At 42.5% G+C, this 14,208-nt stretch overlaps 1 protein-coding gene across 5 annotated transcripts in view; it reads right to left on the reverse strand.

Annotated features, from left to right (window-relative positions):
* Nucleotides 1-14,208, reverse strand: part of BICRAL (BICRA like chromatin remodeling complex associated protein) — a 41,739-nt gene that overhangs the window by 27,329 nt on the left and 202 nt on the right. Inside the window, exon 1 of one of the 5 annotated variants that reach the window (XM_042881023.1) lies at nucleotides 4,221-4,341. The exons of 1 other annotated variant lie outside the window; for it this stretch is intronic. The gene's annotated coding sequence lies outside the window, so the exon portion shown is untranslated. Of the gene's footprint in view, nucleotides 1-1,584; nucleotides 2,400-3,012; nucleotides 3,480-4,220; nucleotides 4,342-14,208 lie in introns of those variants that run through there. 3 more of the 5 variants (XM_042881050.1, XM_042881040.1, XM_042881032.1) reach the window with 3 other exon arrangements.

Raw genomic sequence — 14,208 nt, forward strand, 5'->3', positions numbered from 1 at the left:
AATGAACTACAGCATCAGAAAAGCAATTATACCTGAACTGTATCTATTACTTAGGGATGCCACACTTTCGCTCTCCCACTGCTACATGTACATTAAAAAGCACTACCCATTAGACTTACTGTAAGTCTAACACAGCATGAAAAGACACAATCAGTGACCATTAGAGCCACATTATGCATAAAACATAACTGCAGGCTTTTTCCTGAAATTGATGTGGAGTTACACTAGCAGAACTCTGACTTATGCAGCAGGCAATGCCCAATCAGAATAACAATGCGCTCACACCTACCAAGATCTTCAACTCGGGACTGTGCACTTACCTACATTTCTAAGTTTTGTGGGCACAAAAGGGTTTTTGAAGGAAATGCAGCTAATACTGGTACAGCTGGCTTGGTTCTTCTGCTTGTATTTCACCCCCCTCCCAGAGTAATAAAACTAAATATATAAACTATCCTGGAGAAAAAAAAAAAAAAAAAAAAAGAAAGAAAAAAAAAGACACTTTGGCAGGGTGGGAGGACAGGAAAAATTAACTTCTGTAAAGATCACATAATTAGTCAGATAGAGCACAACCACTTCTGTCAAAAGTACACAGCAGTGACCGCACCTAAGGCCACAAACATGCTTCCTATTTTCAACTCAAGAACACTCTAATATCATACTGTGCAAGAGCTCATACTGCAGCCACAGAAAAAACACATCTAGTATGTATCAGCAGCATACTAGTGAACAAGCCACCGTGCACAACTGGACCAGGCTATCAACGCCATGAGCTCCTGCACTCCTCAATCAACACCAGCAAGCTGAGAAGGACAAAAAGTACTACTTGAAACAAAACAAAGCTTTTCATCTCAGATCTGGACAAAGAAACATAGTAGGTATACAGAAATATACTACACCTATTCATTTTAGGTACACCTAATTTCTAGCTGACAAAGATTTCAACTTAAGCATATGTTTAACTTCAATGGAAGCACGTTGGTGCAGTATGTGTATATGCAAGATCTCTTTCACACTGGAAAAATACTCATCGTTTTATCAGATTTCCTCATTAGTTTAAAAAATTTGTGAAAAAACAGACAAAAATCAGCAAATCCCTAGTACTTACTGCAAGACCTTTACTGCATAAAAATATATTTGCACTAAAGAAAAAAAAAAATAGAATCACTTCTATCTTACTCCCAAGGCTGTTAGCAAAGATGCAAAGTAATTGATTCAAGGAAAGGTCAGTGTCATGTATTAAAGATTTCTGAAATAATGAGAGAATACTACACTCCACACATACATTTTAAAGTAATTTATTAAGAGTTTTGGCAGGCAGATCACTAAAAAACTGAGACTTCAACAAAGCTGTCCCCAAGACTTCAGAAGGGAGTTTATACACAGATAACTTCTTTCCAGAGTATTTCAAGCAATAGCAATGTGCGTTTCACTAGAAATGCAAGGTAAAACCCTCCAGGACCAACATGCAAAGGATTGAACCTCAAATGAAAAAATCCTCCCACTTCCTCCAGAAGTGAGCAAGAGGCATGGGAAGCCCTTTTAAAATAACGTTCAGAAAAACATTTAAGTGAGCATTCCACCCACCTTAGTGGGCTCAGCATGAGTTGGTCTGGTAGCATCCCTGCTATTCCTGGATGCAGATGTTGCTGTTAAACCACGAGCACCAACCACATCAGTCAGGACATTTAAAAAAAAGGAATAACAACTTCGGATGAATTAGGCCTTAAGGCCAAACAAAAACGAAACACTGTTATCAAGGAAGTGAGTTGTTTACCCATGCACCAAGCAGTTACTTGCACTTGAATTGTTGCAAACATTTTAACAAGTATTAAAGGTGCTCTACCAATGATTACTTCGCCTCACATGCTGCAATTAAGTACCTAACAAAGGCGAGTTTCCCCTTTAAATGTATCTCATAATTTCTGGCTCTTTCAAACCCTTTTTCCCTGTAAGCCCTGAACACACGTCGTGCCAAGAAACACGCGTTCGATAGGTACAAAAGGCAGCTATGAGGTGATGTTTGGAGCAGAGACCTCTGAGATGAGAGACATGGGTGACAGAGGAGACGGGGGCTGCCCGCAGGAGCCCTCCTTTGTGCCCCCACGGGCACACAACAGCCAACACTCCCTCGCCTCTCCCCCACAGCGCACAGAGGGAGCCTCGTATACCGCTTTCTCAAGCGGAGGAGAAAACCCGAGTCCGGGATACGTCGTGGGGGGCTTCTGTCTGCCCGGGAAGACAACGCTTCCTACACAGACGGCCGACACAAGCGCGGCGGCAACGCCCCAACCGGCTCAACGACAGCAGCGAGGGCCTTAAAATGGCGCCCGTGGGGGAGGAGAATCACCGCGAAACTGCGCAACAAACGCTGGCAGGAAGCCAGACAGCGCCATCTTCCCGGCTCTGCCCCACACCCCCTCGCAGGCACAGCCGCTCGGCACAGGCTGGCAGCGGTGCCCGGCCGCAGCTCCGGCAGCCCTCTGCCCCTCGGCTCGGCGTTAGCGAGCCCGGAGCTGTGCAGGGAGCTGGGAAACAGAATAGGCCTCAGCACCTCCTTCCTTCTCCCGCTGTTATTTAATAGTAATTCTGAATACGTTTAAACGTTCGCCATACGGCTCTGCCGCGCTCTTATATTAATGCGTTACAGCGTTATTATCCGTGAGAGAACGCTGCAGCTGATAGCAGGAGCGCGTGAGGAGCAGAGGCACTGCTGCACCCATCGCCCAGCTCCTCTCCGCGTCCGCCAAAGGTGGTTTTATCCACGAGCACAAAGTATTTACAAAAGCACTGCTGCTCCTAAGGAAAACGGTCCCGATCGCACAAATAAACGCATCTGCCCAGAAGGAAAAAAAGGGCGGCTAGCTCCAGAAATAGACGGTTTATTGTTAGATTTTAAAAGACACAGTACAATATTCTCTCCCTGAAAAGAAAAATAATAATAAAATAAAAAATAAAAATAATAATAAATTGTGAAAAGACGACACCGCGGAGGGCAGCCCCAGCAGGACCTACCGCCCAGGGCTCCGCGCACCCCCAAAAAGCGCCGTGTCCATCGCGGCTGGCAGCGGCAGGTACCCAGCGGGTCGGAGGAAACGGCAAAGCAAGCACCGAACGAATCGAATCGAATCTAGTGGCGGCACCGAAAGCGAGGAAACGAGCGAAAAATAAATCCCCAGAAGGCGCAAAGCTGAGCCACGAGCTGCGAGAAGTGACGGGATTAGGGTGGCGGCGAGCGGCCGGGCAGAGGGACGCATCGAGCCGGGAGGGAAAAAGGGAAAAAAGGAGAGAAAAATCCTTCCCGGCGCCGCGGCCGGCAGCGAGACGGCGCGTCTCCATTTTCCCGAGCAGGAGGAAGAACCGAGTGTTTCACAGACCACAGAGCTTTAGAGAAAAGCAAAGAAACGAGGGGGGAAAAAAAGAGGGAGGAGATTTGAAAAGATTATTTTTCTTTCTCCCTCACACACTCTCTCCATCCCCTCTCTCCCTCACTCTCTCTCTCACACACATTCACACACACACACTCTCCCTCCTCTCCTTTTCCATCCCTCTCTCGATGGCCATCAAGGGGGCGGAAAATTAAAAAAAAAAAAAAAAAAAAAAAGACAACAACAACAACTAATTTTAAACCGGCTCAATCAATGAGTCATTAAAAGAGATTTTTCTTCCCTCCTCTCCTGCATTTGCATGGCATCAGCAAGAAAAAAAAAAAACCCACCCCAAACCTCTCCCCTCTCCGCAGCTATCAGCCTGGACCTGAAACCTTATCTCCCTCAACCTCCCCCCGCGCCTTTATTTTAAGAAACAACTTTTTTTTTTTTCTTTTTTTTTTTTTTTTTCTCCTAAGTGCCCTCGGCAGCCGCCGCCGCCAGCCTCGCCGAAAACAGAGATATATGGTTCATTTCCATGTGAATCCACATCTGCCCGAACAACAGCCGCACCACGCATCCCTCTTCTTCCTCCCGGCCCCTCTGCTCGCTCTCTCCCGATATATATTTATATACATAGCCCCAGAGCCAATAGCTCTCTGGGCTGAAACCTAATATCCTGGTTTTGGCAACTCCTGGCTGTTAATTTGCTCCTCTTTCTTTTCTGTCTGTCTGGAGATAGATTTCCCCCCTCTCTTTTCCCTCCCCGAAGGAAGGGAGGAAGGAGGTTGTGTGTTTTTTTTTTTCCTTGAAATTTTTATCACAAAATTATAATACACTCAAAGGGAAACTCACCGTCATGAAAAAGCAGTGCCTTGTCAACGGGGTTTCTTCGCCATCACATCAGGGGCTGGCAGTGTAAGAGAGAGAGAGGGAGAGCGAGAGAGCGAGCGAGGGAGGGGGGAGCGAGAGAGGGGGAAAGAGAAAGAGAGCGCGAGGAGAGCGGAGCCGCGCCGAGCACAGCCGCGCACACCGCGCCGCGCCGCCCGGCCCGGGCCGCCGCTCCGCTCCGCCGCCAGACAATGCCGCACCGGCGCGGCGGCACACGCAGCCGCCGGGCGGGCATGGTGACTGCTCCGCAGCTCGGCCCGCCGCACGGCAGGCCCTTTAAAAACTTTCGCCGGCTTTCTCCCCTCCACCCCCTCAAGGAACCCGTAGGTCTGGTAGTGTGTACGAGCCTGGGCTGCTTGCTTTCGGTTGCGAGTTGGGGGGGTCTTTTGGGGCACGGAAAATTGGGGGCGGGAAAAAAAAAAAAAAAAGTTCCCTCTGAACCCAGCGCGGACGTTAAGAACCTGGGTGATGTCTGTACTGAGTTTGTAGCAGCGCTGCCAGGGGCAGAGACCACCCCAAAATGAAAGGCGGGGTCACCTTGGAAAAACCAGGATCTGCCCCCGTTCCAGGCTGCAGCCGTACTTCAGGTGTGTCCTGTCACCACCCGCGCCTGGAACAAAGGACGCCGGCTCCGGTAGCTAGACAAAGTTTCGGGTAACTTCCTAGTGGGAGTTCGGAGTTACAGCTCACGGCTCTGACCCCCGCTGCTGCAGCTCTGCAGTCTGCTTTAGTTACAGACATTAATCACGTAGTTTTGTTTAAGGATTTTTGATTGTACAAAGCTTGCTCAACTTTAAATATTCCCTGTATTCATTAAAAATGCAATAAAAAAATCTTCATTCAGATGATCTTACAAGCCCACGTTTTTTGCTTTTTCTCTATTTAAAAACAGATTCTTAGCGTGAAGAAATATATAAGCTTACGATAAGAGATCTCTTCCAAGACCCTCTTCCTACTGGTAATCTTAATTCCCAGGGACTCACAGAGAAGTGGCCCTTTTTTTTTTTTCCTAAAAAACAGAGCTTCATTAAAAGTCCTTAGGGAAAGGATTTGAAGACTTTATTTAGTAACATTCTTCTTAAATAGCCTTACAGCTCAAAAAATACACTTCTAGTTATTAAACACAATGGCACAAAAATGCATGTGGGCAGTGCACTGAGTGGAACTTCTCCAAGAAATGGTTGGGCAGTTGTTTGTTTGTTTTTCTGTTAAAAAGCATATTAAAATTGTTTTTAAATGAAGATCTGGTTATATTATTTGTAAGCAATAGCAATTCATATTATAATACAGGACATAAAGGTTAAGCCTGGTCCTAAACACAAGCTGTAGCCAAGGTGCATGCACATTACTTGTTTACTTGTATGCCCACAACAAAAAGTCTCAGACTGCTGCCTGCATGGGAAGGCTCGGCCTAGCATGCATCCAGCAGGTCCTGCATGCAGCCCAGACAATATGCAGCAGCATACAGCACTGCCTGGTGCATCAGCCAACATACCAGCTGCACATGGAAGGATTGTGAGTGGTCCACAATATGGGAATTGACACTACATGTCGAAGAGTTCAGCACCCTAACTGCTCTTACTTCTGACATGAGCATTAGATAATCAGAAAGGCCAAACTTCAAGGTCTCTAACTTCAGCAAATCTTCCAGTGGCTAAAACTGCTCTGAATGAAAACCTACTTGGTCTCACTGACTTCAGAGAATTTCGTGCAAGAAAGAACCTTTGAACTGGAGGGGTGCCACAATTGTTCTTCTGATTTGGTTCACAAGATAGAACTTAGCTTCAGAAGGACACCACTCTGAAACAGAATATCTGATCAGTGTACTGCCATCCTCCCAGTCCTGCAGAAACCACAAACAGGAAATAAGCAATACAAAGAAGGAGAAGGAGGAAGGAAGACAAATGGTTTTGAATTGATTGCCTTGTCACAGGGAACACACAGAAGCCTATGTAAATTGCTGAAGACTAACATAATTTACACTTATTTTCCCTGAGTGACATTTCAGAGCAGTGCTGGCAATAACCTTACTGAGCAGGGACAGCACAAAAATGTGTAGCTAACGTCTACACAATGAGAAGCTTGAAGCTGTAAGAGTTCTCGGGATCTACACAAGTCAGCCAGCATAAGGATGAAAACCTTTTACATTGCAACTGAGCAGACAAAACCAAAGCAGAACCCATGAGAGCCATCTGTATTCTCTGCAGAAGCAAATCTGCATGTATTTCTGTATTTGCTATATCTGTTCAGAAACAGTTACTAAAAAACACAGATAAAAGACAAGCACTGGATGTGACTTTATTGGTCACAATGAAGTATACACCCTTAAAGCAAAATTAATGTTACCTTCAATACTAAGGAGTTTGAAATCAGTCTTCAGCTGTACCGTACTCGCTTGCTGGTGTCCTACAGAATTTTCCAAGCCACATCTGTAAAGCAGTACTTACTGCCTTTTGTGATGAGGTACGTGTGCTTTTTTTAAGAGGATCACATGATGTTTCTGAACGGAGTCTCATTGCCCCAGGAGCTCCCCCCTCTTCTCACTGCCTTACTGCATTAGAACTGAAGACCCCAATGTGTCAAAATTCCTGTACCCCAAGGTCACCTGCCCAGAGCTGTCCTTCCAACCAGCCCTATTCTCCAAATTACGTGCAGTGCGCATTCAGTTGCTGTCTCTCCATAGTTTCCTCAATCACATTCATTCATTTTCTCATTCATTTTCATGTAGCAGCTTCAGGAGGAGAAAGGGAAAATACGCATGAGAAAAAAGACCAGTGTCAAAAAGGAATAGGAGAAATCTATGGAAGACAGACGTTGGCGTAGTAATTCTTAAGTACCGCTACCAGGAACATCATGTGCACCCGTCACACAACATAATACTTGGATATATTTTGACATCAGCTGTCAAACTGTGACCATGCTATTTAACAACTGCAGCTCTCATAGGTGTGCAAAGACACCAAATCACGTTTGGAGTGAGCTGAGATACAGAGCCCTGAAATGACAGATTGTGTAGAAGAGAAAAGTTGGCTTTGATACAGAGATGAAGAAAATAAAGGAATACAAACCACTTCCCATTCATTCTGCCTTCAGGCTTCTTCAAAGTCAAAAGCCCATTTCTCTTGCTATCTTCACAAGCATTCTTATTCTTGTGCAATCCGACATTATTACCCCAAAAGAAGATCACGAAGATCACGAAGCAGCAGATTCATGTGAAAGAATTTAAGGACTAAGCATTAAATGAATGAATTCCACAGTCATCCTAAGATTCTTGCATGAATAGCTGCTTTGTAACCTCAACGCACTGCATCTTCTCTGAGCTATATCAGATGGAAAAGAATGCCATTTACTACAGTGCAATCTTGCTTCCTTTTCCTGACTGTAGATCCCATACTACTCCAGCTCTATTTATGGCACTCCTTCCTCCCATACGCCTTTATCCCTCCATCCCTTAACATGGTTGTTGTGTCAGCTCATCACCAAACACAACACTTCAACTACATACTGCTTTTAAGAATTACTAATTTAGATAAGCATAAATAACTCTGGGCTTGACGGCACAGAAACAAATAGGTCATCGTTAAAGGGTACAAGCAATAGAGAAGTAGAGGTCACAGCACTTGAAAAGTGGGGCACTCAAATACAGTGGAAACACAGAACTTAACTTGGAATAGAAATGCAACATGCAACATTAAAAAATAAAAAAAAAAATCAGTTCTTAAGTAACCATATGAAGTGCCAAATTTTGAATAGTTACCACCAACATTTAGGTGACCCACCAGTAAAATTTTCCTAAACGTTTTGAATTTCAGTCTGACATTATGCCTTACACAAAACCTACAAAACGAGGGTCACAGTTGCATAATGTAACATACAAAAGCTGCACACCAGTATCAGTTATCAACGCAGAACTATCTAACCAGTACTTATCTCGAGGGGTGATCGGTTAGGATGTGGGTAGTAAGAGGACGTAACTGAGAACAAGAGATTCACACCTATACCAGAGAAAAGGCAGGTGAGGTTTATGCGACCAGAGGTTGTGTAAAGGCCAACAGGGCTGTTCTGCGATGGATGTCAGATGAGATTCTGGAGAGTTTTGCCTTCATGAGAGGCAGATTCATAGTATGAAAATTGATCCATAGAAACAAAAATGTGGCGACAGGACCACTCATTTAAATAAATTACACGGGAATATTACTACTAGAACAGATAAAGAATAACTTTATCATGCTCCAGGTTATTTAAATGGAGTCTCATATTCTTCAGTTTAGACTACCGTAAAATGGATAATTGAGTCTGAAAGATTAATAACGCTCACTCCCAAGTTAAAATAACCTTAAGAGAATCAGCCACTGGATTGTATTGAGGAAAAACACCTCTGAAGAGATAGAGCTTTACAACAGTATCTGGAGAAATATTCTTCAACAATGCCAAAATTTACAGAAGAAATATAGACTACAAAACAGTGGCAGAAAATTTGGAGCTGTTCATAGTTGGTTTTGAATAGACAAATAGGAAAATGACAGGTGAATATGGATACAAAAATACATGAAAGTATATTTACAAGCTGACACAAGATTAAAAAAAGTAGTACCAATTAAAAATAGCAGTAAGGCAAAGAAGCTAGCAAAAGGGCCATTGCTAATAGAACTGAAGTATTGTGTGTGATTTAAGAATAAATAAATATGTTAATTAATAGATGTTAATAGAAGGAACATAGGCCAAAAAGAAAAAAAAAAAAAAAAAAAAAAAAAAAGCCTAAAATACAGAACTACAGGGATCACAGAAATGTGGGTAAAATGATTTCAAGTTCATTCAATTGACAATATTCAGAAAGAGGAATGAAGTAGGTTTTCAACTGAGATTCACAATTCCTACCTTTGGTGTGCTGTTGAATCTCGGTGGTTCCCTGAGCTGGCTACACCAGTAACTGAACATAGTTTTCTAAAATACCCTAACATTTACAAAATCTAAAGGGACACGGCACAGTTCCTAAGGGTAATGACTAGGAAAGCTGCCCTCCTAGATTTGTTGCTTGTAAGCAGAGAGTCTGCTAAGAGAATTGGCAACTGGTGGCCATTTTGGTCATAGTAACCATGAAGTTTAAATTATTTGGTGACAGAAGGAAAACTGCCACCAAAAGCTTAAACCCTGGACAGATTTAAGGCTGCTCAGGCAACTAGTTGGCAAAGTCTCCTGCTTTTTAAGGCACTGGTGTCTATCAGTGCTGATCAGCTTTTAAGCACAACCTGCTAAGAGCACAGAAATAGGTAATTTCAAAATGTTGGAAGATATGCAAGTGGGGTAGAAGGTTGGCTTGGCTGAGCAAAGATCGTCTGGAGCTTGGACAGAAAAAGAAAATGCGTGGCCCTGGAAATGAGTTCAGGCAATGTGGGAGAACTACAGAGATGCTGTTCATCATTGCAGGGAGAAAATTTGTGTGGCCAAAGCTCAGTTAAGAGTTGAACATGGCCAGTACTGTGAGGAATGACAAAAAGGACATTTTCAACCACACTGAGAAAAAAGGAAGTTCAGAGATAATAGTGCTCTGTTACTTGATGAGGATGGACACCTCACAAACAGGAGCACAGAAAAAGCAGAGACATTTAATGCCACATTTGCATGTCTTCAACACTGATCTGGAACCCCCAGAGCCCTCAGCTGGAAGACTGAGACTGCAGTAATGATAAACTCCCAGCCAGCCCTGAACTTGTGCAGGATTTGCTACTCTGGCTGTGTATATATATGGGGCGCAAAGGGATTCATCCCATAGTACTCTAAGAACTGGCTGGTGTCATTGCAGGACCTTTCTCAATTACTTTTTAGTGGTTTTGGGAATCTGGGGAGGCCCAAGTTGACTGGAAGCTGGCAAACATTGTCCCAGTTTTCAAGAGCAAGAAAGAAGATCTTGGTAATTACAGGCCTATCAGTCTCACTTCAGTGCCCGGCAAAATCATGGAAAAGGTTATTCCAGGAATTACTAAAAAACGCCTGAAAGACAATGCAGTCATGGTCAACACAAGTACACAAGGGAGGGGCCTATTTAATGAAATTAATCTCCTTTAGTTACAAACTTACCCACTTTGTTGAGCGGGGAAGCCAGTGGATGTAATGTCTTTGAATTTCAGCTAAGCCTTCAGTACTGTATCTCACAGTATCTTTGTACCATTCTGATTCTTCTGGACAAAATGAGACAGCATCTGTGATTTACATACTTGGGTCTTCAGAATTTAACTTAGGTCAGTTAGCAAGTTGGGGTCCTAAATACCAATTAGACGCTAGGCTTAGACTAAACCTAAGTACACTTCTCGAGCTTCTGCGTTAAGTGTACTTGGGCCTCGCTTTATTAATCTTTCAGTGTCTCTTGTCATAATGTGTTAGGCTTTGAAGTCCATCTTGGCTGTAGGAGGATAACTCATTTCTGTAGAAATGAATTTGTTTCTCTACCTCTGGCACTGGGAACGCCAGGTTCTCTGAAGCGACCAGCTCAGACTTGTTTCAAAACAAGTGCACCTTGACTAGTCAGAATATAATTAGTATCTTACGTGTTCCCAAGGTTTATATTTCAAAGCTTTCGCATTACTCACTGCAATTAAGATGCACCAAGTTTTATAGTTGTTGTTCTAACTCTCTAATTAGCGATTTTAAAAATACACATATTTTACATTGTCGTGCTTTTCCATATGGCCAAATATTTAAAGAATATCATTTTAGTCCAAATAAAAGCTTTTTTAAAAGCAATCAGTGTACCAGCCACGATAAAGGACTTTGTAAATTTTTTCAAGAGAACACAAAAACTACAGAAGCTTGACAGCCCCTTTTACTGAAGCCCCAACCCACCATGAAAAATGTACAGTCAACAGTATCTTAAATGAATCATAATATAGCTTACATCTTTCTTTAATGTCTGATGACAGTGCCAGAAAAGTTAGAAAAGATCTTACTAAAACTGGCAGTAGCATACTATGGTTGAGCAAGTCACCAAAGCACCCACTTTGCAGCCAGAAGTAATTACACTCACCTGCTAATCTCTTCTGGAGAAGCTCAATCTAACAGGCATTCACAGATTGCATCTATCAGATAAGAACTCCTTGCAAGAGACAGAGGCTGCCTTTCTTAAAAACATAGCTAACAGATGAAGCAGCACTTTCTGTGTTTTATGGTGCAGTGTACATGCATTAAACCCTTTGAAATAAAAGTGTCCGTGTTGGAGGTATGTAATGATGATAAGGAATTGCTGTGTTTGCTTCCTTCCTCTGAGAAGGTGCAAACCTACATCTCAAGACCACAGCTATGAAGTTGTTAACTTTCACAAGCTCAGGAACCTCAAGATTAAGAATCCCTTGCATGTATTCTTAACAGACACTCAGTTGCTCCTGTTGCTCTTGTGTTTATTTACCTCTCTTATTAAAATAATGCTCAAATGAGACAGGATCTTGAATCTTCACTCTACCTATCCAGTATGCCTCATTCCAAGGAAACCATGAGTTAATTCTGTTGAGTCAGTATAAATCAGTATGAATTAGTTTCAATCAGTACAATAGTTTTCTAGGCAGGTAGCCTCAGAGGGCAATAACCATGTGATACAGATTTAAGCTGAGAAGCATGAGTTCTATAGATCATTTTTTGGAGATCCACAGCACTACATCCATGTAAGCACGTGCAACCTGCAACTTCACCTAAGACAAATAACAGTATATAGTGCAAGCAACAGGAAAAGACATTACTGAACTGAGTATTATCTACTTTCAAAGCAAAGAGAAACTAAAGAATGTCAAGAAAAAAAATTAAAAGAATGGATTATAATGTAGGCAGAACTGCGTACCTAACTTTTATCCAAAAGTCTCTAGCAGCTAAACTGCTTGATGCAGCTTACCAACAAGCAGCTATAAGGCAGGTACTTTATTCAGGTGGTTACAGCATGGGAAATTTTAAGTCCTCTGTTTTCTGTGGATTATATTGAAGCACATTAAACAGCCTTGAAACATCATTACTTCCAGTAAAGTCAGGAAGAAAATTATCAGTCTTTGCATTACCACAAATACATATATATACATACCAATATCAATTATACCAAAACCTCAAATTGTAAATGTGGAAAGTAATTTTGGAGTACCAAGATAAGATGGTTGGAATAATTTTATTACTCCCTTTTTAATTTTTCATTATGGCCGTAAACTCCACCTCTTTGTATCTGTGGTTATTGTACTTGTAACCCAAAAACTATTTGTATGTGTTAGCAATGTGAAAAGACTCCAGTCTCTCCCAGAAGCTCCTATTCACAAGTGTATTTGGGCCTTGTTAATTTAAAACTTCAATCACCTTGAGCAAAAAATAATCAGTTTAGCATACCTAACTTTCTGAGTGCTTGAATATAATAAAAAATAATCACTGTAGCACAGCATATAGACTTTTCCTTTTCTTTTCTTTTTTTTTTTTTTTTTTTTTGGAGGGCCTGTATTAGCATTTGCTTGTAATCCTTTCAAACATAAAGCACTGCAGGTCATCCATCTGGTCACATCTGTTTAAGAATAACAGTAGTGTTTGCACATACTGAAAAAAACAGAGTGCCACATTCCTGTGAGTAACCTCGCATATGGGATACGAAATTACATCACTGCTCCTACTGGTATTACCTACACTGGTGGGAGCAAGAAGGCCTGTTATGAAACTTACACACCTTTCTTACAAAACAAGACAGGAAGATGGATTATTTCCTTCTTACAGTGAATCAATTGCACATTGACATGACTGCAGGTACTGCAGGAGTAGATCTGACTATTAGCAAAAACGCTGAAGACTTTATCACTGTATTATCTAAATACACTGGTAGAAACAAATCACGTGAGAATGCTACAAGATTTCCTTCTCATTTTCACAACTGAGCATTCTCCTTTTCTACAACATAGGAGCTTTTTATTTTTAAGATTTAAAACCTCATTCTTCAGAAGCAAAATTCTGGATGCATTATTTTTGCAGCACTGAGACAGTCAGGTGCTATAATGCATTAAACACGATGTTACCCACCCACATTCCAATGGAATACACCATCTCTGGTTCATTATGCATCCATTCCAACAGAGCAATACAAAACACCTTGCAGGCTCCACCAACCTGCTCCAAAGTGCAGCTGCTACCAGACAATCACAGAACCATTAGGGTTGGGAAAGACCACTAAGATCATCTGGTCCATCCACCAGCCCACCCCCACCATGCCTACTGACCACATCTCTCAGTGCCATATCTCCACCTTTCTTGAGCACTCCAGGGACAGTGACTTCACCGCCTCCCTAGGCAGTCTGTTCTAGGGCCTCACTGCTATTTCTGAGAAGAAATGCTTCCTAAAGCCCAAAGTGAACCTTCCCTGAAGCGACTTGAGACCATTTCCTCTCAGCCTATTAGTTACCTGGGAGAAAAGGTCGACTCCCACCTTGCCACCCCCTGCTTTCAGGCAGTTGTAGAGAGCAATAAGATCCACCCTGAGCCTCCACTTCTCCAGACTGAACGCACCTAATTCCTGCATCCACTCTCCATAAAACTTGTGTTCCAGATCCTTCACAGCTTTGTTGCCCTTCTCTGGACATGCTCCAGGGCCCTAGATTGGCATCCCTTGATTTCTCATTGCAGCAAGAAGAAAAAAAAAAAAAAAAAGACAAAAAGAAGAAGAAAAAAAAAAAAAAAAAAAAGAACATTCTGTATTTTAGCGTAAGTTCTAACAGCACAGTTGGAATATCTACTCTGGGTTTGTTATGCTTTAGTATGAACGGATAGTTCAGGCTGCATGTTGATTTATTGTTGGCGATTTTGGAATGCAAGAGGAACGCATATGATAGCCGTAGTCCTGGAGGGGGGTTGCACTTACATTCATGTGCGTGCACGTGCTTGGTGTTCACTTTCTTTGTAGAAATTACCCTTCCCTGAAGCAGGGACAGAGCCGCTCTCGAGGAGCACA

Source organism: Lagopus leucura, unplaced genomic scaffold, assembly GCF_019238085.1.
Source record: "Lagopus leucura isolate 7727_CA_CO unplaced genomic scaffold, USGS_WTPT01 Super-Scaffold_73, whole genome shotgun sequence".
Lineage (NCBI taxonomy): Eukaryota > Metazoa > Chordata > Aves > Galliformes > Phasianidae > Lagopus > Lagopus leucura.